General features: G+C 39.4%; 1 protein-coding gene across 1 annotated transcript in view; it reads right to left on the bottom strand.

Annotated features, from left to right (window-relative positions):
• The window catches only part of lrrc4cb (leucine rich repeat containing 4C, genome duplicate b), a 50,017-nt gene extending 38,807 nt beyond the window's left edge, over nt 1–11,210 (bottom strand). Inside the window, exon 1 of the mRNA XM_077594265.1 lies at nt 10,338–11,210. The gene's annotated coding sequence lies outside the window, so the exon portion shown is untranslated. The remainder of the gene's footprint in view (nt 1–10,337) is intronic.
• Between the last annotated feature and the right edge of the window lie 14,078 nt (nt 11,211–25,288).

The raw sequence follows: 25,288 nt of genomic DNA, 5'->3' as shown, positions 1-25,288 counted from the left end.
CGTTGTAACAAGGTTCACCAATAATGTATTAGTACATGGCAGCAAGGGAACAATATGTTCTAACAGCCTTGTTCCATCACAGAAAACACTAGTTGGGGGAAAAAAAGAAGCTGTTGTCATAAAAGGAGTGAAATGTAGGAGAGGCAATGCAGAGACACACTACTGAGGGAATCTTGTCAACCATAGAAGATTTTCTTTTTGGTTCAGTAGTGTTTGACTGGGGGCCAGTTACTGATGTTTCATTTCTGCCAAATAAAACAAGTCTCCATTCCAGTAGCTACAGTCCGCATAAAATGTTAATATCTCACTTAACACAAATTCTAACACTGATTTTGTTGCTCCTGTTATTGATGCAAAATAAATGTCAAGATTGCGGGGGACTTCAGGGATAAAACAGTAGCACCCTGCTACACTGTTTCACATGAAATTTCTCAAATATAAAACCTGTATTTGCAATGTGACATCTGCAATACTAGAGGAAGACAAAAAAATGAGGAGGGGCGTGGCATGGAACATTGAGAGAAGGGGGAAAAGTCACATCATGACAATCATCACTTCAGCTATTATATTCCAAATTCTCTGAGGGAATATCTCAGTAAGGCAGAGTCAATCTGACACTGATAGGCTGACAATCATATTTGCTGGGGCTTTGAGGAAAAGCCCTTCCAATGACTTGCTATCATTGTGATTGTGAAATTTGAAGTGAAACTCTCATAAGAGGGTCTTTCACCGCCAATTTTATTGCAAAGGGGCATTCCATTTTTGAATACTTGGACTTTATACACGTAAAATTGATGAAAAGATACTGTTGTTCTTTCTGTAAGACAACTGATAGCTGATTAAAGATGACTCATCTTTCACACACTCAATCTGACTAACTTCCTTCCACTGAAAATTGTTAACCAGATTTGGACAGTGGGTTATGTGCATTTGGTGCTCTGATTTTGGACTCAATCGCTTATTTTTATTGTTTTAGATGTTTTCATAATTTTTTATTTTTTTATTCAGTTTGATAACTTCTATTTCTACCTGTTGATAACGTTTACTACCTGTGTGCTTTTTGAGGCTTGGTTTGCCCTGCCATATTCCCTTTTGTTTACTGGCCAGTCATCACCCCGCCTGCCACTTGTCTCTTGTCCTGTTTTACCTTTTAGTTTGTTTCTTTGAGGATCAGTGGGGGTATTTTAGGTTCAACCTAGGATCTCTGGTGACATAAAAGTGTGTCAGTTATAAAGAAAACTTAAATTACAAGACGGGTGTGTGTGTTGTTGTTGTTTTTTTCTCTCAGACCACCTACAGCCTGTGATGTTTGTTATTTTTTAGGCTATAGTTATCTGAAAAAACTGTTATGTTAACATATTCCTATTTGGCCAGTTGTTTGCCATTTTACTATTGTTACTTTAACATAACATATTTAACATATGTTTGTTCTTGGTTTCTGATCAAATATACAATTGCCCATCCTAAAATGCAATTGAGCGGTTAAAATTCAAATGAAATATTTTTCAAGATTGATCCAGCCAACCCGTGTCGTCGTCTTTTGGTCGCCGGACTTTTGGTCGCGGTCTTTTGGTCGCCCGGACCCAAACAACGGGCGACCAAAAGACCGGCGACAAAACAAGGTAAAACAACACGGTCTACGCATCAATTAAAGCCAACAATGGCCCTGAGCAGTTTCACTGAGCGGACGTGTGAGTGTATAAGAGTTTGTATGTACATGAGTTGTCCCCTTAGGAAGGGACGTCAGTCAGGGTCTTAACAAGTTCTCCAACAAAACACAATAAAAGTACGGGGAATTTGGACCTTTCTTTAGCCTAATAATTAATAGGGCATTAAGTATGACTAAATAATAATTCGCAGTTTGTATTTAGGGGATTTGAGCAACGATTTAAATGGTAATTATCAATAACCTTCCAGGCGACCAAACGACCGAGTACCCAGCCAACCACATGTTGGGGTAGTAGAAAATGTTGATGTTATATAAAGCATATAATCAACAAAACGTCCCAATCCTCTCCTGCTGTATTAATACCACACGTTAGTGCTTGCATTTTGAATGGAGCCTAAACAATTGGCAAATTTCTGAGAAAACCTTGGTGAACACTATCCATACAAAATTGAAAGCTTTCACAGCAGTGTGCCTTTTCAGCTGTAACTTGTCTTTTAAATCCATCTCAAAAAGCTGTGAATTCCGCTTTAACTTTGTGAGGAACCGGGCCTCATTTCAAGAATAAGAAGATTCTATGAGTAATCCGTTTGTAAGAATATAGCGTATTTTCTGTGCAATGCTTGCTGGTAGCTTAATCGGTTTTATATTGGTGCCTATTAAGTAATCAGTGTGTTACACTGTATGTTTTAAGGTGTCCAAAAATAAAGAAACAAAGGAAAGCCCTCTCACTAAAATTGCCTTTTGTCAACTAATGCTAAATGTAAGGAAATAAACTCACTGGGCTGTTTTTCCAAATGTTAAGATGTAATTTGCTTCAAGTGTTCATCTTAATGTATTATAAGTACTCCAAATATCTTGATTACATTTCTGAAAACAGTCACTTGCCAATTGTGTAGGTGTAGAGAAATTTCCAGGGATTCTATGTAATTTGAAGCATTAATAGAAAGTGGTTCGCCGTTGAAGCGGCGCAGGCGGCAATGTACCTAAAAGCCTGAGCGTAGCCTTATTATCACAAGACCTTACTGGGAATATGCTGAAGGGGCAAAAATAAGACTAAGAGGGCTACAAGGTACATAAGTGTGATTATGACATCGACACAGGCAATACACACGACTTCTAGACAAACACACAGTAAGGAGAGACAGCTTTTTGAGGTATCAGTTCATTAGAAAATATACACGGGTGTGGGATTTGCTGAATAATTCCCTTTCTTGTGCAAAAAAGCACAGCCTAACATAACATTGGATGCAAAATCCCTCCAATCTTGAGTATACTACTGGATTTACGGATTTTTTACCAGCCCAAGGCATTTCATAAAACTGGATATTGTATGAAGGCACACAAGTAAAGGTTCAAGGAATCAAGTCAATTATCGGGCAGTCTCAACTCAAACTAAACTCAAATAGCACCCACTCAACTCTCATATCCATGTCACCCAGACAGATACAACACAGCTTCATATAGACTGTGCTTTTGAACTTAATACACACAGGTTGGAAAGGATTCAGTATCTTTCCATTTTATCTCAGGAAAGCTGGTGATATAAATGATGGCCAATCCCATGACCAATCCTTGAATCACAGAATAAAAAGGTAAAGGCTAATATGACATTATCAGATGAGGAACATACTAGAACGCAAAGCCTCACAAAAAGAGAACGCAGAGGGAGATAGAAAAAGAGATGGACAGTGAGATAGATAGATAGAGAGAGAGACAGACAGAGAGAGAGAGGGGCAGACAGAGAGAGAGAGAAAAAGAGAAAGTGAGAGCGAAATTCTGACACCTCCTCCATCAACTGTGAGATGCAGCTGGGCTATTAGCAAATGAATGTTTGGGTTTTTGACAGGTTGAAATTTAGTCCTCTAGTATAAAAGCATATTTCAGCTCAATTATGAATTCCATCAACTTATGGGGCTAAAGAACAAAGTTTTGCACAAACAGCTCATCTGCTGATATGTTGATACTGTGCATACATTCATAGACTTCAGCCCTAATAGTAAGTGCTATATAAATAACATATTTTTATACTTTTAAGTTTTTTCCCGATTATTTAGCCTCATAAATTTTGCATTAAATTATTGTTTAGGGGTAATGTGGAGGGTCATGGCAAGTGTTGGAAGTATAAACATGAAGTCAGTTATTGGTTTGTGGAGAAGTGTGAATGGTTGTCCGTCTCCTTGAGCCCTGTGATTGGCTGGCCACCGATTCAAAAAATCTGAATAATTATCCATTCATCGTTCATTCATCTTCAACAGCGACCATCCTCGAAATGGTTGCGGGGGTTGCTGGAGCCTCACCCAGCTGTCTTCGGGGGGAAAGGCAGACTACACCCTAAACTGGTCGCCAGTCAGTTGTAGGGCACACAGAGAGACAGACAACCACTCACACTGCCACCGAGTGGGAAACGAACCCAGACTGCCCACACCAAAGTCAGGCGGAACAACCACTGCATCATCGGGTGGCCTGTAAGGAATTAATCTTGATTAATAGCATTTTGATTGTATCATACTATACGTCAGTTTTTACTTGATTATAACAGACCATAATAATCAAGCGAATCAAATACATATAAGTGTGTTACAGATGTGCATATTGTTGGCACTTAACATGAACATTTACATTGTTTTTCATGCAAAACATTAGAAAATATTCTTGGAAAAAAAAATGTTAAGAATGTTAGAATATATAAAATTAACTATACACCAATATTTACTCTCTTTCAAGAGGTGTATATGATTTCAGGGCAAAAAAAGAAAAGAAAAATAAGAAATTTCTTTAACGTTGCAGTTAGTTTATAGAGAGAACATCCTTGAGTGTGTTAACAACATGGCCACTAGAAGGCAACAATTCCCAGCAAAGCTGCATTGTTGATAGTGAAAATAAAGTTGACAGGCGACGGTTAATATAACCTTTTTTGTCCGTGTACAAAGAGCATATGTCTGTGAGTGTTGTTATATTTTAGAAAAAAATTGGGGGCGTTTGGGGGGATACCATACGTCACATCAACCCTAGGGCTGGGGTGGCGAAGAAATTAGACACAAAGAGCAAAAATTTTAAACAGTGAGACTCAAAGAGCCACACCACGCAGTGACCAGCCAAAACAAACACACACGCAAAAACCCACATTCAAAACCTTTTTATTCACTATAACACTTTCTTCCCCTTACAAAACAACATGTTCATTTCAAGCTAAGTGTACACCCTCAACACATCAACTACGAGGCAAAGAGCCACGGTACTTACAAAGTATGAAAAGAAGCAAAGAGCCACATTCATTTCGGCCAGGATCCACATGCGGCTCGAGAGCCGCGTGTTCGCCACCCCTGCTCTAGGCTATGCAACAACAAAGAGCTCGATATGGCCATATAGAGTGAACCAATCACAACCTTCCTCTGTTTCAAGTGTTCCAACCACAAATAAAATTTGCTGTTATACCTTGTTATTTCCAGACGTTTCTGTAGTCACGTTTTACAGCAAAAGAAGAAGAGGTCTGCAGAAAGCTTCCACAGCATCAGAGGGAGCTCATTGTTCAAAGGTGTCAGTCAAGTGAAGGGTACAAAGGAATTTCCAAGACACTAACTAAATATACCATGGGGCACAATGATGATAGACTGTCATCTCGGCGCAACAGTGTTTATATTATTTTATGCATAGAATATAATGATGTAAATAATATCACAATGTTTAAGAATTCACTTAGTAATTTTTGATTGAATAATTTACATCAAGGGCGGCCTGGCGGCTGAGTGGTTAAAGCATCGAGTTCACAGCTCTGGGGTCCTGGTTTCAAACCCATGTCGGACCACCTGTGTGGAGTTTGCATGTTCTCCCCGGACCTGCGTGGGTTTCCTCCAGGTACTCTATCATGTCCAAATACATGCATGGTAGGCTGATGAGACACTCTAAATTGCCCCTAGGTATGAGTGTGAGCGTGTCCCTGGCCACCAATTCAGGGTGTCCCCCGCCTCTGGCCTGGAGTCAGCTGGGAGCCCCTCAACCCTAATGAGGATAAGCGGTTCAGAAAATGAATGAATGAATAAATTTACATCAAATGTATAGTTCCTGTTTCACCGAAAAAAAATGTCTTAGTGATCGTAGCATCGTTCTTCTGGTGTCTTTTATTTCATATTTACCATGTACAAAGTCATTTTCCCGAAAATTAAAGTGCTACATTGACATCAGCTCTGCTTTGCGTAAATGCTGCCACTGTAAGGCACCGATAATTAAGGATCATAATTTACCTTGCAGGTTATTTGAAAAGCTAGGGGGAACACTTATTTTTCCCCCCAGTATCAGTGGTCCTTGAAATTGCTCAGTAATTAGCATCCCACCATGTTTAGTGTTGTGAAGGGAAAAAAAGAGAGAAAGAAAAAGGTTAGGTTCAACCTACTCTATCATTATTTTATTGACACAAAAAAAGGAATCTATGACTTTTATAAAATTTGTGTTGTTGCGGCAATTTGCGATGTTCAGCCTACAATATTGGTTTGAAAACTTGCTCAGGTGCGTGAAAATAATGACAGGAAAAAAGGCAAACCGACACAAACATTGAGGATAATATAAAAGGTATGGTATGGTGTGGTTAAGTTCACTATAAATGCCTTAGTTTAAGAAACTGTCACCAGAAATGGTGACAGCAAAAGAGGTACTGTGTCCTATCTAGCTACTCATTTATTTATTTATTTTTTATTCTTACAAGCATCGTAAGTGTGAATGATTCCAGCCAACAGGCAGGGGACACCCTGAATTCTGAATTGAGCGCACACCATTAGCAGAGCAAAAAAAAACATTTACACTCATACTTAAGGGCAGTTAGAATGCTCAACCAGCTTACTATGCATTTTTGGGGATGTGGGAGAAAACCAGAGCACCCAAAGAAAACCCACACAAGGGGAACATTCAAACTCAACACAGGAATGTCGGAACCCACCGTAATTGAGCCCTCGATCTCAGAACTTCATCGTGGACGTGCTAACCATTTGTGCCCCATCAAACTACTATGTAACATAATTCTACCCAAGCATTAGACTAAAAATCTTTCAATACAGCATTTTTTTCCATATTGCTGCACTATAGTCAAAGAGTTCACAATCATTATATATCTTGCAAGCGCTAAGTAAAATCCACCTCCCTCATAAGAGATAATCATCATTCAGGCATAATCCATGACTTTAGATACTTGTTGGGCATTAATAACTGTTGACACTCTGGTAAGTAGTGGACAAATCATTTAGCACGTTGCAACAGATATATGCGCTGTCTGAGTGTTTTGTTGTTTCTTTACGTTTGCCTTGGAAATTAATTGTCAATTATGTCAACTGTCGTCATCTTTTTAGCTCACCATCAATCGCCGAGCCCTCTGGCCTTGAGGATCTCACTCGTCTCGCTCTCAACCAATTAGAGGACAGGAAAATAACGATGTCCCCTTACACCTCAGCAAAGGCTGGTATGATGTCAGAATTATTCAAACACAAACTATTTTTTCATTCATTCGTTTTCAGATCGGTTTTATCCTCACAAAGGTCGCAGAGGGTGCTGGAGCCTATCCCAGCTGACTTCGGACCAGAGGCCAAATGCCAGGACTTTGGGGTTATTTCACATTGATTTTGGGTCAGTTCGGGGACACCCTGCAACGGTGGTCAGCCGATTGGAGGGCACAAGAAGACGGACAACCATTCACACTCATACCTAGGGGCAATTTGGAGTATCTAATCAGCCTACCATGCATGTTTTGGAATGTGGGAGGAAACTGCAGTACCCGGAGAAAACCCACGCAGGCCCTGGGAGAACATGCAAACTCCACACAGGTGGACCGACCAAGATTTGAACCCAGGAGCTGTGAGGCCGACGCGCTAACCACTCAACCACCGGGTCGCCCAAACACAAACCTGATTGGATAAATATATTAATGAATTAATTCATTAAAGCCAGCAAAATTGATGAGGTCTTGTGGCGAGTGTGCCGCGCGAACGAGAATCAAGACAATTTAGACCCAGTAGGAAGGGAGCAAGGAGACCGTGCAGGGGAGGAGATGGAAACTTAAATTGACTTTATTCTTCAAATTCAAACTAACTATCAAGTTAGCAAAATACAACACTGGGGTTCAGAATTTACTTGATAATACACAGCAGAGCACAGAATGGACAATATCCCTAATAACACAAAAGTAAACAGGGGAGCAAATATACACCAAAAAGTAACAAGACAATGAGTCACATCAAAGGGACACCAGAGGCTGATTGAAGGACAAACATGGAGAAAGCAGATCACAGGTGAAATGAATGGGCAATCCCAAAGAGAAGGCTACAATACTTGCCAGGGGAAAACAGAAAGTGGATTCTGATTAGACAGGGAAAAAAAGTTTAGTTTTAATTGTAGGTCAGTGAGTGAGACCTACCACAAATGCAGACTTCCTAAATCAGATGCAAGAGGATCATTTACACACACCAGCTATAAAGGGTGCACCTGCAAAAATGTCTTAACCCACCACTGTGGTGTTTATAAACCTTTTAAGATAAATTACACTTAAATTATAGCTAATTATTATTGTTATTGGTATATGGGCAGGGCGGCCCGGCAGCTGAGTGGTTAGCGCGTCGGCCTCATAATGCGGGTCCTGGCTCTAAATCCAGGTCGGTCCACCTGTGTGGAGTTTGCATGTTCTCCCTGAACCTGTGTGGCTTTTCTCCGGGTACTACGGTTTCCTACCACATTCCAAGACATACATGGTAGGCTGATTGATTGGACGCTCTAAATTGCCCCTAGGTAAGAGTGTGAGTTTGGTTGTTTGTCTTCTAGTGCCCTACAATTGGCCGACCACTAATTCAGGGTGTCCTCCACCTCTGGCCCAAAGTCAGCTGTGATAGGATCCAACACCCCCTGCGACCCTAGTGAGGATAAAGCAGTTCAAAAAATCAGATGAGATGAGATATGAGAGGGCAGCTTTATGTCATGCTTAGTGTTTGACTAACAAACCCCAAAAAATATTTAAAAAATAGCACCACATGTTTTGATTTCTTGTTTAAGATGTAAATTTGCATTCAGTTTAGTTACTGAATAGAACAACTTGTTTGAATAGTTGAATGTGCAGCATGTCTGCTTAATGTCTGACCTTTCCAAACTCAATTTCTAAAGCTCAATGAGTCAGCTCAAATTTGAATTTGAAAGGGGGATTCATTTTTTTTCTGCCTCTTCAAATTGGAAATGCAACAGATGTCATGTTGCTGGAAAAGCATTGTATTCCATGAGCCTACAAACGATACGATGAAGTCGTCTACAGGCGCAATGGAAATGGCAGGCTGCCTCCTCCTGCAGTCAAACGCCGTACTAAACACCTCCATTTCACCGATATTCTGTTTTCAGTGGATCAATGATCTTAATTTCCCACCACGGTGGTATCATTGAAAGAATGTGAATATGGTTGGATGAATCAGTCTCTGAAATTATATGTAAGTATAGGGCTACTGTAAAATGAATATAACAGCGACAACAGCAGCAAAAGAATGTCATCACACGCCCCCAAAAAGGCATGGTGTTATTGCCATAATTATGGTTTTTCATTTCATGGTTTTGAATTGATGGTGCCTAAGTGCTTTTAATACAAATAATTACTGTAGTTATGATTTTAGTATTGTGTTAGCGCATAGGTAAGTGACACCTGCTTATTTGCCCACTAATTAAGGTAAGGTTGCCTTTCTGAAAACTGAGCATCACCAAACAGTAGAGTGAAAATGTGTAGGCTTACTGGAGGTGAAATGCACATTGTTCGCTGTGTCATAAACTTAATGTTCACACTGTGGATTCACAAGTGTGCTCTTGAGGACAATACCGTGCATTTTTATTGCAAAATGTTCTTTCCTAATTCAGCCGCTTTACAAGAAAATCCAAACATAGTATTTTCAGGTGTTTTTTTTTGTATTTGTTAGCACTTCCGAGATTAATTTCATATTCCCATTTTCATCTAGACAGATTGGCCAAACTACCACTAGATATTTTTAACACCCTCCACTTTCTCTCTCACACACACACACCTTGAATCAGAGTTGCAGCATCACATAAGCACAGGACATGCATGGTAAAAATAATACCCATAAGGGACATGTACTGTGCTCAGCTTGTGAGGCTTGGAAATTGAATTTTTTTAAAAAGGAAAATGCATGTGTTGAACCTTTTCCAGAAGCTCACTCTCTACTTCCAAAGTCCTTTCCTTCAAGCCTTGGATGGCCCAATCCCGGCGCCCTTTTTGTGCTGCAAACGTGTATGCTGAGAATACCTGAACAGAATTTGAATTACCATATGACGTCTCTTCTTGCAATGATGTCCTGCTGGCAACAGGGAGTCTCACACATCCGTGCTGCTACCAGCAATTTGTTGCATAGCTCTCCCCTTCCTCCGATTCTATCTATTTGATCTCCATCGAGCAAAAATCTATATGTCTGAACGGTGTATACATTCACGTACACGCGCACACACGCATACACACGCGCGGATGCGGCAGATAGCAAGAAAAAAAAAGCACAGGGGATGAAATGGACGTTGCAAAGCATTTTAAAAAAAGTATATTCTCAAGTATGAAATTGAAGTACCCCCGTTTTCCGCATTGCAACCGGTCAATGGGAGATCACACCGTACATGGGTTGAATTTAGGTGAATGCAATCAAATACTTACGCATTTCATCGGGGGAATAGAAAGTGGAAGCGTTGAAGGGAACATCAGCAGGGCCCTGGTCCCCGTTTTTGGAAGATTTGCAGTGCGAGCGAGGCGCAAATCTCCATGTGAGAGGGGCTTCTTGTTTTGGGGAGGGGGGGCTGCTGCAGTCCGAGTCTCCTTCTCGATCACAAGTCAGAATGCTCTCGCCTGCGAAAAATGCCAAAGACTGAAGAAAAGTGTTGCGTGGATCTCGATCCACGCCAGCTGCTTCCTCGGCGAGCCCGTCTGTTGGACCGGTACCACCTCTCTATAAACGGGACGGCGACCTGAAGATATTCCGATCTGGACCGAGAGGGGGAAGATCCTGCAGAGTTTTTGATGATGGTGATGGTGGAGGTGGGGGGATGGGGGGTGGGGGATCGTGTCTGTGATGGCGCCCTTGTTACCCAAACCAGTCAAGCCCAAAATTGACTCCCACTGGCATGTTCTCCGTTGAGGGAGAGAGAGAAAGAGAGAGAGAGAGAGAGAAAAGCAACTATAAATGCGCAAACCCACGTAGATCTAAACCTGAAGGTTTGTGCTAAGGTTCGTCAATCACCCCCACTTTAATGGTTTAGCAGATACATGTGAAAATGAACATTAAAAGGTATTGCCGGCAAGGGAACACCTCCATCCCCCAAAAAATAAAAATAGTCATCCCACTATAAGCATCACACGTCTTGGGACAGGGCAATCGGCAATTTCAATCCGATCGAATGTGGAAAATCGCCGTGACGGTGCCGCCCCCACCACCCCAAGCAATTCGATATATGGATTGTATAAGCGCGGCTATTAGAAATAATTCCGCCGCTACGAAGTGGCATCCGTGCGGTGCAAGCGAAGCAGCTTTTGGCCACCGGCTTCCTTCCTCCCACCTCCTCCTCCCGCACGTGCACGCGCGCGTGGGGACTCACGGGAGCCTGCAAGTGTGCGCATCACCCAGGGACCACTTTGGATGCGGGTCCATCTGCCGTTTAATCACACAACGGTCGTCAATTATCAGGGATCAATGGCATTAACGCATTAACTCTATGTGGTGCGTGCGCGTGCGTGATGGCGCGCGCGCTCGCGTACGGTTCATGAGGTATGGTTGCCACCTACAGGCGTTCTTCTCCAGTCCACTCATCACAAACTCATCCTTGGAGTGGGTCAGTCAACATGTTGGAATTTACCGTATTGGCCCGAATATAAGATAGTGACTTTTTTTGCATTGAAATAAGACTGAAAAAGTCTCGGTCGTCATGCCCATTCACAACGCTAGACGGCGCCAGATATTTTTAAGGCGAATGCTGAACTCTTTGATTTTTAATGCAGTTATTGTAATTTTGTTGTTTTATCACAATACAATGGTAATTTACATTTAAAAAAAACAAGCCATTCATTTACAAATGTGATTGTACTTTAGTTTACATATTTAAATGTTCAGATATTAAGATCTGATCGTTTTTGCATGATTTGAATGAAGCAAAATAACACGGTTTTTCTCTTGAACATAGTTATAACCATTTGTTTCAGATGTACTGTAATTATTTTCTGTATAAAAATTGAATTTGGTGTTAAAAAAGGTTTTTTCAAACATGAGTCTTAAGAAAGAGGATGTCATCTTATAATCAGGATCGTCTTATATTCGGGCCAATATGGTAATACTGAACATCCCTGCATGATGAATCCATTTCTTTGACGTCCACATCCACAAAAAAGTTCATCTGCGCGTTCTTGTGTGAAGTTTGGTAGTTGATAGTAGTAGTATTACTAAAATTCCAACAACTTACTGGCAACCAGTTTAGGATTCTGCTCAAATTCAGCTGGGATAAACTCCAGGGCTCTGTGACCCTGAAGAGGACAAGCAGAGTTAAAAAATGGCTATGTATACATACACATGCACACAATCATCACTTCTGTCTATTCCCACAGCACCACAATCAAACAGTCGATTTTCATGTTAGACTTGGCACACCAGTTTCACACCGGAGGCCTTTCCTGACACAACCCACAAGCGAGAACCGAACCCAGGCCACAGCAAATGGCAGCTGGAGGGTATTGCTAAAACACACACTTTTACAATAGGACATATAATTAATTATACAAAGTGTATTATAATACAAAGGTAGAATGTCAAGTAAAATTTGTTTCATTTTTCAAGGCAAAAGCATTTCCAGACAAGTAGTACATTCCGACATATCATATTGAAAGGTGATATTTTGACTCAGAACCTCACAGCTCGGGATCCTGGGTTCGAATCCAGGTCACGTCCACCTGTGTAGAGTTTGCATGTTCTCCCCCAGCCTGCGTGGGTTTCCTCCGGGTACTCCGGTTTTCTCCCACATTCCAAAAACATGCATGGTAGGCTGATTGGACACTCTAAATTGCCCCTAGGTATGGGTGTGAGTGTGCATGGTTGTCCATCTCCTTGTGCCCTGCGATCGGCTGGCCACAGGGTGTCTCTCATCTTTGGCCCGGAGACAGCTGGGATTGGCTCCAGCACCCCCTGCGACCCTAATGAGGATAAAGCGGTTCAGAAAATGAGATGAGATGAGATAAATAAACCTAATTGTCACTGTTTACGTGTACCAGGAACTTTGCAAAAACACTATATACTACACATATAAAAATAATAAATCTTATAATCATGAAATTATTCGATGTTGGCCACTGGGTTCTTAATTCTGTCTTCATCTTTAGAGCTGGCTATTGTATCTGCCATTAGTAGGTATGTTAACTCATATCTTTTACACACAGTTGTGATTTTAGTGCTTTATTTTCTCCGCTAAGATATAAACTGTCAGAAAAAGAAGCTTTTCTTTCTTATTCAAACATCAAATAAACAAATACATATTCATTGATGAAGTGACACAGGGGACGAGTGGTTAGCGCATTGGGCTCACAGTTCTGTGTTCGTGGGTTTATTCCCAGGTCGGTCCTAACTGTGTAGAGTTTGCATGTTCTCGCCGGGCTTACGTGAGTTTTCTCTGGGTACTCCGGTTTTCTCCCACATCCTCAAAACATACAAGGTACACTGGTTGAACACTCTAAGTTGCCCCTCGGTATGAGTGTACGCGTGAAAGGTTCTCCGTCTCATTGTGCCTTGCGATTGGATGGCCATCGATTCAGGGTGCCCCCCGCCTGGTGCCTGTAGTTAGCTGGGATAGGCTCCAGCACCCCCTGCGATCCTTGCCAGAGTAAGCAGTTCAGGAAATGAATGAATCAATGCCCCACTTGCTAAATTATGAATGCACCGGTGGGTACTTAAATTTATTGGGGGAACGCCGAGTTGATTATTATCGACGAGCCCCATTCAATCCGATAGTCGGGAAAAAAACATCTCAATAAACTGCAAAAAAATACCATCATTCAAAGAAAAATAAAGACTACAGTATGTATGTATATGTATGAAAATAATTTTTGTAAAATTCCATATTTTCAATTCAATTTCTCCTTTTTTAATAGTTTTAAATATACACTGGCCGTAACAAATCACACACTAAATCGGTAGTTCAGCCCAGCCAAACTCGCTGGATTATGTATTCATTCAAGCACTGTCCTAGAGGTATTAATTCCTGCAATGTGGAAAAATAAAATCCAATTTGAGACACTGAAAAGAGTTCCAAGTATACACAGTGAGGCTTGAAAATAGTCTATTCGGATCACATTTTTTCTAATACGCTAATCTGATATAATTTGTTCTATCAGATCATTTTGTGAGACTGTTCAGACTAACATTTCCTATCGTGTCCCAAAAATGTCCTACATGTATAGAAGAACAATAATAAATCCGAGTGAAGTGATCCACGTGTGCATATGTAGAAAAATATGTCACAAGGCACCATAATGCTAAATAGAAATACTATGCACCTCCATCCATTTAGTCCTTCAGGTTTGTTATGATTTCCTGCCCCTGCCATTTCACATGTTGCTAAGCAATAGAAATTGACATCATCCACCTCTTTATTCCGCTACATGCCTTGCAGTAGAAAAACTGTTGTTTTTTTATTGATAGATTCAGTGTTATTTACTGCGAATCACATTTATTCATGACAGACACCTTCTAGTGTTACATTGATTGATTGATTGTCATGACATGACAAACATGTAGTTTCCACATACATGAAAAAAGAAAGATTAATTTGGTAGGGAAATATCTGCTGTGATAAGAACATTTGGAGACCACCTTTCTCCTTTTGATTTTAGATTTACAATGAATCTTTTAAGAACAATTTGGACTGAAATCATTTTTTACAATAATGACCGGGCGGTGCACACTCAAAGAATTAATGAATATAGAACAGTGATGTCCAAATTACATGACAACTGACCTGCATATCTATCAGCCTTGCCCTTCACCACTTTTGCGCAAGACCTAGTGGCAAAATTGACGCTTTAGTGGCAAAACAAAGATTCACCTTTCGTCCACCAAAATGCTACATGAACAAGGCACAACAGCAGGGACTCACTCCTTCTATGCCAGTCCCCTGTATTTATGCAGACTGGTCTATTATATTCCAAGACACACAGTTAAAAAAATACATTTGAATCACATTATATACATTAATTGCATGGTTGCAGTCAACAAAAACACATTGTTGTCATTTGCGCACTTACTTCACGTGACTTATTTATGTTGTTGACTATTTATTTAATGATTATTTATTTAGAATTATTATTTATTTATTATTTGTTTGCTGTTGTTATACGTGCACTTCGTGGTGACGCTTTAAATCACATTATACTTGTATAATGACAATAAATGCATTCAAAGAGTCCTTAAGATTATGATATGTTCTATACATTTTCCCTTCATTTTGTAACCCATCTGTGTTTACCTACTTTCAAACCTGATCCAGATGGAAGGGAATAAAACGCTTACAAACATTGCATTGCTGCGCTAAATCTAAGTTTGGCCAGCTGGACTGTGTGAGCCATAATTTTCTTACAAGGAACACTGACATGTTGAGCAAATGTTTTATTTTCATTTCACTAAATTCTTTACTTTCTCTGCAAAAAAAGAAAAAAAAAACGTGTGATGTGCACTTGACTTTGGGTAACCTCACCACAGAAGTCGATGAAAGGTAGACATGCAAATAAATCGACTGAAAAAAGAGAAGCATTCCTCTTATTCTTGGCAAGAATAGCATTATTACCCAACCTGTTATTGTGTCTGTATTTGACAGAAAACATAATGTGGAGTAAGATTGTTTGTAATTTAGTAATCCTAATTGAATTCTCTGAATGATTGTCATGCACAATGATTACATTGTGCCTGCACATAGTAATTGTTCAGACAATCTTAGTCATCAATGAGATTGATGTCAGAAAAAGTTTTGAGAGCTCAAAAGTACACAATACAAAGTGGAGTTTTTCTTCAATCATTCCATGCCACTTATCCACAAGAGGGACACATGGGTGCTGGAGGCTATCCTAGCTAAATATTGGCAGTAGGTATGGTACACCCTGAATCGGTTGCCAGCCAATCCCGAGTCACAACCAGACAAAAAATATTCATGCACACACTCATAACTATGGACACTTTGGAATGTTGAATTAGCCTACTGTGTATGTTTCTGGGATTTGGAAGGAAACAAGAACACACAAAGAGAAAATCCAAGTAAGCATGGGGAGAACATGCAAACTCCATACATGAAGGCCATAGCCCGGGATTTGTTTTCAGAACTGAGGCAGGCAAGATAACCACCCATCAACCGTGTTTTTTTTTGTTACAATTTTTTTTATTACAATTTTTGGATTTTATTTTATAGTCATGTTCAAGGTAAAAAAAATTCATTCATTCATTTTCCGTCCACCCTTTCTTACAAGGGTCAAAGGGGTGCTGGGGCCTACCAAGCCAACTACGGGCAGTAGGCCTGGGGACACTCTGAACTGGTTGCTACCCAATCGCAGCACTCAAGAAGATGAACAACCATTCACGCTGACACTCACACAATTTAAGTGTTCAACCAGCCTACCATGCATGTTTTTGGGATGTGGGAGGAAACCGGAGTACCCGGAGAAAACCTTCGCAGGCACGGGGAGAACACCGAGCAAGAAGCGGAACACGCTAACCACACGGCCTCTGGGCTGCCTTTCAAAGAACAGCCTGTAAAAATAAACCTTAATGGATAGTGCTTCCCCCAAATTACATTATTGAAATGGAATTTTCTTGTACATGCACATTACAAGGAAAGCCTCTGAGGATTAAGAAAACATAACACGCTGAGAAAATTAGCTGGGGCAACGGTCAAAAATATTGCTCCTGCAGGCAAAAAAGACGACTGCAAATTATATTAGGAATAAATGATTATGATTAATTACTCCAGGTCTCCCTTGAAGTTGAATGCCATTCAAATACATGTCATGTAAATTCAGATGCATGCCGACAGATTTTGGGCATTTTAATTATGAATATTACCATAAACACAAGCACCCAGGTGTTTGCGCAGTTGCCTGGGTTCTCTAACGCCATCCAGGGGACCCCAGTTGGATTCCTGGTGGTGGGTTGAGTCAAGAAGTACATTTATTGTGAGAACCTGCCTGCTAAATGTAACATACAAAACAACTATTTCAGTATACTGACCCTTAAGGGAAAAAGCTGAAACAAACGAACGGACCATTAACTCAGAATTTCAGAACCCAAAACAACTTTAGTGTATTGTTTTTAATACTAACTGTTTCACCTCTTCGCATGAACCCACAGTTCAGTAAGTGTAAATGTATTGATGCAAATGCTTTGGGCAATGAGGAATGCAAGGACAGCAGTTAAGGGAAATTTAGTATGTCTTGGTATTTTTTCATGAACACTGCACACATCAAATAAAGTAAACCTGGTGAATTATGATGCTTCTCTTTGGTTTGAGTGCTTCCAGCAGTGAGAAATGTGAAAATCAATGGGTGTCTGTTGTACTTGATGTGGTGGGTGTAATCTGAGTTAGAAACATAAAACATTCACTGGGCACACCATCAGGTGATGTTATTTGTACATTCACTTCATTTTCTAGTGATACAAAAGATAGAGGAATACAAAGTCCCTTTGAAAAAAAAGAAATGAAAATTTCAACTGATTTTGAATGAAATTGAATGCTTTTAGTGTGATTACACAAGCATAATGAGATTTAAAAAAGCAAAAATAATAACAACAAACAAAAAACTGATAAATAATCAATAAATAATCTATAAATAAGTAATAAATAAATAAGTAGTCAACATAATATTTTTTAAATATTATATTGTTAATATATTAATGAACATTTTAATAGAAAACCTAAAGGTCATATTCACCTGTTTCCATTTACTTTTTTAATGCACCTGCCTTTGGTACGGTCTCCAAATTTCCCCATTCAGATTTCTGATGATTCCACCACATGGAAACAGTCAAAGTGCATGCAGCGAAACAAGAGGCATGACTCATTCAAATCTGAGGATGGCTAGTACTATTTTATTGCAGCAAGAATAAGAATTCATTTGGCAAAACATAACAACCGTAGTGAATACATAAAGCTGCTGGTACGTAATTGGATGACTTATTTTTTTGAATACATGAAATCAGTTAGAAAATAATTGCTGAAAATACGTATGTGCACAAGCTGAATCTCTGAGTTATCAGGAGAAACTATTTTGGTCTGATTTTTGGCAGTTTTTGTTTTAGGTGTGTTTAAAAACGTGCATTGTTGTCATCACGAACCCAAGCCCAGTGTCATCACTTCTTTTTAGCCCACAACATAGCAATATGTAAGTCATTCGCTGTTCCATTTTCGCAAGGACCAATACCACATTACCTTTAATATGCACATTTATTGCATCCTACAATGACTGAGCAATTCATTCATTCATTCATTCATCTTCCATACAATCCATCCTCGAAATGGTTGCAGGGGTTGCTGGAGCCTAACCCAGCTGTCTTTGGGCGAAAGGCGGATTACACCCTAGACTGGTCGCCAGTCAGCCATTGGCCACACAGTGAGACAATGACCAAACACACCCCCAATCATATCGCCACCACCGGGAATCAAACCTGCGCCTGCCCGCACCGAAGTCAGGCGGGTTAACCTCTACAACTCGTGTAGGCGGCTAGACTGAGCAATATGGAAGTTATTCTTAAAAAAATGAGATAAAAAAAAAAAAATAGCGATCCGCACAAGTGCCGAACTACTTTTACGCATTAAAAACTTTCACACGCCCATTTAAAAACAAACATCTCCTTTTCTAATGGCACATTGCTTACAGTGTCAGTCACCCCGCTTGAAATGTGGGTCACTCGTTGCCACAGGCTGTCTGACTGCTGATTCGTAAGTATGATACCAGATGGCAATGCATCTGCAACAACTCTCGTAGCTCCGATGTGTGAGTACAGACAAGGTGCTTCCGGGGAGCGTAAGATTTCCGTGGGTTTCTAAAATGCTATTTTTACTTTTTTTGTCACCAGCCATTTTTCCATTCATCTCTCGTGACGCAGGAAACACACAATTTTGCAGTGTACACATAATTTTCAATCGATGCTTTTGCTATAATGGTGCGATTATTTTGCCTCTGTATGAATATGGAAATGTCTTAATACATCCCAAATGATAATTTTGAGGCGGGCTGGTAGACAAGTGGGTAGCACGTCGCCTCACAGTTCTGAGAACGAGGGTTTAATCCCAGGTTTGGACCTTCCAGTGTGGCGTTTATGTTCTCCCCGAGCTTGCGTGGGTTTTCTCCAAATGAATGAGAGAATGAATGGCTGTCCGTCTCTTTGTGCACTGTGATGGGTTGACCACCACTTCAGTGTGCCCCCCGCCTCGTGCCCGTAGTTGGCTGGGATTGGCTCCAGCACACCCCGCGACCCACGAAATCAAATTATAACACAGTTATGAAAAACTTATACATTATTTGCAAGAACATAAAACTTACAAAATAAGACGAATAATCATTAAAATGTACCTGGTCCCCAAACAATTGTAGCAAGCTTTATTGTATTACAGATTCAAGTTGTAAATTGTTTACATTTGACTTAAACATAAAAAGAAGGTTAATCAAGTGAGGTTACCACCACATTGCGTTATCATTTATCTTTTCGAATCCTGTAAATAGTATATTACTATGAACGTTCCTATGCCCAATTATTTATAAATCACTGTTTCTCTTACAAGCAGCCAGGTAGGGCTTGTAGCAAGACCACCTTGAGGGCATTTTACAAATCAATACTATGCTCGTGGTCAATGCTATCTCCTTAAGAGAGGAGTTAAGATTGATTGTCGTTAAGCACTTTGCAGGATGGAGAGAGGATGAGGACAGGTAATAAAACGCCTCCACACCACGTACCTATCGTTTTTAGCAGCAGCAGAGTGCGGCCAATCAATAGGAATAGGATCAGAAAAAAATAATGAATGAAAGAATAAATTCATGGAAAGTCATATTTATTTGAGAAAAAAACAGTTAGAAAAACAAGTTGGTTCCATCTTGTCTGGACAATAAATGTCTGCTTTCCAGGCAAATTTAGTATTTTGGTAACAACTAACACTATCAACCATTTAAAGTATATTCTCTGTCTCTGGCCCAGTTCTAAATATATATATATATATATATATATATATATATATATATATATATATATATATATATATATATATATATATATATTTATATCAACAGAAGTAAAAGTCTTAAATCTATATATATTTGCTAGTTGTCTCGACTATAATATTAACATTTTAAATCTCACACGAGGTACTGTTGATACTCAAGTATTGATCATGAACCAATGTCGTCTGCACTCAGGGTTGCCAGATCAGTAAGACAGTCATCATCCCATCACACTCTAAATATAACCCACCCAGTTTGTTTTCTGGATGCTGCACCTACCTACGCACATACTGACTCATGCATTCTTCTTTTAATTAAAATATAAACCATGATAGAAAATATACAATATGTTCCCCCTTTTCAATGAAAAAAATCTAACTAAAACTCGTCGGGATAATTGGTTAAGATTATTGATCGATTGAGTGATTTATTGCTTCATTGCTTGATTGATTGAACTTGAAAGCAAACAGAAGTAAAAGTTTTAAATCTGACCCCCCCCTAATTTTGGAGTCAAGGGATAATTAAACCCCTCTGCTTACCTTATAAATAATTGCCAAAGCTGAGTGGAAAATATTGGGAGCTGTAACCGATTTGTGTATCTTGAATTGAGGCTAAGAACATCACTATTAAACTAAGGTCTGAGGTTGAAATGATTGAGGAGACTGTGACAACTTTTCGGAGATAAAGATTCAGATTAGGTATGTGTTAATATTTAATATTGATGGACAAGATTGAGTTATTTCAAAAGTGTACAGATTCAGCCAAGATATCACTAGAAGTGGTAATGTGGCAGCAATGTTATTTTTACAATGTACCGTATTGGCCCGAATATAAGACGGTGTTTTTTTCTTTTGAATATATTGTTATAATTATTTGTTTCAGATGTAATGTCATTATTTTCTGAATGAACATTGAATTTGATGTTCAAAAAGTCTTTGTTGTCTAAGATAGGGTACTGAGGAACTACATTACAAATATTGAGCTATTTAGATGTTTGCATTAAAGTACACTGTTTCTTTTAGAAATGTTAAAAAAATGCAAAATAAGACAAACAAAAAACAAAATGCAACAAAAACCAATGCAATTTATAACATTTTAACTGTCTGTTCAAGTGTGAGTTTGTCCTTTATTTGATATAGCTGCACCAAGCCTGATGGAATAGACAATTTTTTTAGCACATCTTCAAACCCATCACATGAAAACCTAAAGAAGACAGCTCGTGAATCTTTTCAAACTCATGTAATCATAACCAACAAATAAACATAATTTATAGAACTCTGAGATGCTCGAACTCCCAATAAGGACTATCAATGAAACAGGAAGTCCCTATATCTCCAGAGTCCTATTGTCATTACTCACAAAGACCCCCTGGATTCTCCATCATTCTAATTACACTCTACTGCCTACTGCAATTCACTCATGGCATATTTTAACGAGGAAATCTTTATGATCCACCAACAACCTTCAAGCAAGTATCCTCACACCCACTGTAACACCTTCCCTCGACATATTCCACTGTCTAACTTTCCTCTTCCTCAGAAACCTTTCATATCATCCATAAAGCAAAAATTTCCACTTAACAGTCTGAGCCCCTCAACGAACCTGGTTCAGCTTTACTTCCATTTTGGCTTCAAGTTTTTACAGCCATCTTAAAACACTTTCTCAAAACTGAAACCCCCCCTAATTTTAAACCCATCCAATAACCCCATATCAAAAGGCGGAAAAAGTACTTGCTGACATGAACACCAACATTTTGCATGTGCAATCTTTTATTTCCAGAATATTAGAGAAAAATGTCACTGATAGTGTAGTGGTTCATTTGCCTTACTTAGGTGGGGGGTATAGGATCCATGGGCATTCAGTGGCATGAGGTCGAGTGTAAATAGTTGTCGATCTTTGCGTGGCCCTACGACAAGGAAAAGCTATGTTGAAAATAAATGAATGATACTGGAGAACGACATTCAAACAGCATAATACTCTTTGTTGTAGTTAGCTGGTATAAGCTCCAAAACCCCTGTGACCCTTACGAGGATTAACAGCATATGAAATGAATGAAAGAACAATACTCTATGTAAAAATATTAGGGATGTACCAAAATGAAAAATCTTTGCTGAAACGGGAAACCAAAAACAAAAAAGCCAACGCAAATTCCTCCTCTGCCATTCATTAACCGATCATCTTGAAACGTGGTAGCTATGTAATCAAATCAAATCAAATCAAATCAAATCAAATCAAATCAAATCAAATCAAATCAAATCAAATCAAATCAAAAGCCTTTATTGTCATCATACACAGCTGCGTATAATGAAATTGGTGGTGCTACTCCAAGCTTTTCAAAGTGTGTTTTCCCAGTTAAAAAAAGACATAAATAGTAGTATAAAAGTATAAAAAGTCACATCCTGTTGCACATTGTTATTGCACACCCCGAAGTTATTGCATCTTTCGAACCACTGGTTTTTATGTTTTTTTTATTTTTTTATTTTTCTATTAGGGTAAATTAATTATTTAGGGTCTCACACCTAGAAATTAGCTAGTCAGGGTCAGCCTTCAGTAGATTAGGAATTTACAAGTACAAGCCATGAGCCAAAATAGCACATTTTTTTCCCTTAAATATTTATTTCTTTTTACATGATGTGTTGTGGGAAAAAAAGTTTGGGTGATTGGAGGGAACTGTATATAACTTAAAGAAAAACTAATAATACAGTATTTAGGAAAGTGTAAGAAAAAATATTTGCCCACAGGTGATGACCTAACCTGCATTATAGGAATTACCACAGGTGGCTTAGTGGTGAGTCACTTTATGTCAACAGGAAATACAAATTCAGATCGGCGACACCAGTATTTGTTACGGGCACCAATCAGCAATGAACTTAAAACATGAACATAAAATAGTGATAAATATAAGCGGCAATGGAAAAGAAACCTAAATATCCAGAAGGGAGATACAGGGGCTATTGAAGGGATTTAGTTGTTTGTCTCCCATGGAGGTAAAACAATGATCAGTGTGATATTGTGATGTGTGTAGAAACATAAGAATGTCCTGAGGAAACAATGAGGCTGACAGTACTAATGTATTTACAGTAGCCAACTCAAAATAAATATGCCTTGCATTGAAAACAACCATTCTGCAGCTCTCACCATGACTCATTTCTATTGTCCTGATGACAGGAGCATTTTAGGCATAATCTTAATTGCAAACACCATAATTGCTGGGAAAATACACTTGCCTATTAAGGTTAAAATATCGTAAGAAAGGTGGACAAAGGAACCATGTGAGTCCTACGTGTGTCTTTATTTGTTCATAAAAATGGACAGGATAAGGACAACACAGGGACCCATGAACTACAGCCTGTTCCTGGTACATTGCAGGTGTAAATGGAGTCATGCTCTTTAAAAAGGGCAAGGCACACTTCCTCATCCATTATATTTGAGGCTGTGTATATCTATGTGGGCTCGGAGAGAAAGAGGATGCTCTCCAGCTGGGCCTGGGAGATAGGCGGAACAGACGGTGACAGATGACAGATGAGGTGCTGTTGCAGTTTCCTAAGAGCACAGTAAGACCTCTCTTCTGCTGGCAAGTCTAAATTATTACATAGGCTTTGCAGGCGTTTGTAGCAATCAGCTCAATCTTGTCATATTCCAAACTTTGGGTTTTGCTAGCTCATTTATCTGTTTGTTGGGGAAAAGAACATCTTGATCTCACGAGAGCAGTAGATGCCAGACTTTTAAAAGTTCATATATACATTTTTTATGTGATTTTCCTGTTTAGTGTCACAGAGATCTGGAGTCTATACAAGGCAGACTTCATCCTGGACTATTCTCTAGGTATCCACAGGGCAGGTAACAAAACTGGAGTACAAAAAATACCCAGAACATGCTGGAAAGACTACGGAGCAACATACATAAGGTTTGCAAAACAGGCACAAACTTTATTGCTCATGAAAAGAAAAAAAACTGGCCAATAAACACTAACCAAGCATAGCGCAGATTGTATCTGCCTAATTTGCATGTTGTGGGAGGAGCTAATATAAAAAGAACAAATGAAAATTTAACAAGCCTGTGACAATTTTCTATGGGAGATTTTTCATCTTTAGATAGGATGTCTGATTGGGAGGTGAAAAGCAGCACACGATTAAGTACCAGTGCAGAGGAGTCATAAAGAACTTGGATGCCCCCTGATCACTTTGGAAGAGCTCGACAGTGTGAGAAGGAAGTCCTGGCTTAACTGCTCTGCTCCTATCCTGACCGCTTGGAATAGACAAAATGATGACCAATTTATTTAATTATCTACAATTTTACTTTGTCTGAGTAATCACTTTGTAAACCAACAAACCAGGTACTGTCCTCCACCAACAAACTACACCTAAAGGCTACTTTACATGTGACATCAATTTTCAGTCTCAACAACAGGAAATGAGAAACTTTTGCACACTATTATCTTCTCTTTCCTTCCCACACATCTATTAAGCACTTTAAATCAAGAAATATACACTCATGGCCATAAACATGGGGAAGCAAGTGTTGAGCCCTAATGTTTGAAAAGTGTGCTATAATTTGTGCATGCAAGCAATTTCCCAGTATTTGTTCATTTTTGCAATGTGTGCTGATGTAAACATCCTGTGCACCTGGGGGTGGTGGGTGGTCAATATGCCTGAGTGAAGTGATAGGAATAAACCAGACCACTTTAACAATTGATTAAGAAATACAACAAAGAAAGCCAGTAAAAGGAATTGTGAATAACTAATTTGTTACTAAGTAAAAATGCCTGCACTGAAAAAGGTCAAATGAGATTAAGATGAATCGTGTATGTGTATTAGTGTGCGTGTGTATATATTAGTGTGTGTGTGTGTGTGTGTGTGTGTGTGTGTGTGTGTGTGTGTGTGTGTGTGTGTGTGTGTGTATGTTCAGGGGACGAGGGCACAGAGCATTTAGCTGTGCAAGGCTCCACACAAAACATTGCTATTATATCGTGGTAACAAGAGCCCAAAAGGTTTGCCACAAGCTTTTTGAGATCTAAATGAGACAGCCTAGTTTGTTTAACACATCGCTGTCATGTTTTTATTGAGAACATTTGGGCAACTGTCAGCTCAGGATAACCTCAACAACTCTTACGGCCAAGAGTATACAGAACAGGCTCTTGTATGTAGTCTGCTCTATCTCATTTCTGAAGGATGGTAGTTCCTTTTGTACCATACAGCTGATTTTCTATTTTTACTACAAAGTTCAAATGAAGGACTAATCTCACGCTCTTGTATCATCTGAGGCAGCATTCCGCAGTTTACAAAAAAAAGAACTGTCTCTTTGATGGTAAAATATGTAGCCTATAAAACAATGTACCATCCAACCTCAACTTGGCTCACAATTCCATTGATGCAGAT

This window comes from Stigmatopora argus, chromosome 2 (genome assembly GCF_051989625.1).
Source record: "Stigmatopora argus isolate UIUO_Sarg chromosome 2, RoL_Sarg_1.0, whole genome shotgun sequence".
Taxonomy (NCBI): Eukaryota; Metazoa; Chordata; class Actinopteri; order Syngnathiformes; family Syngnathidae; genus Stigmatopora; species Stigmatopora argus.
This window is presented reverse-complemented; position numbering and strand designations above follow the sequence as displayed.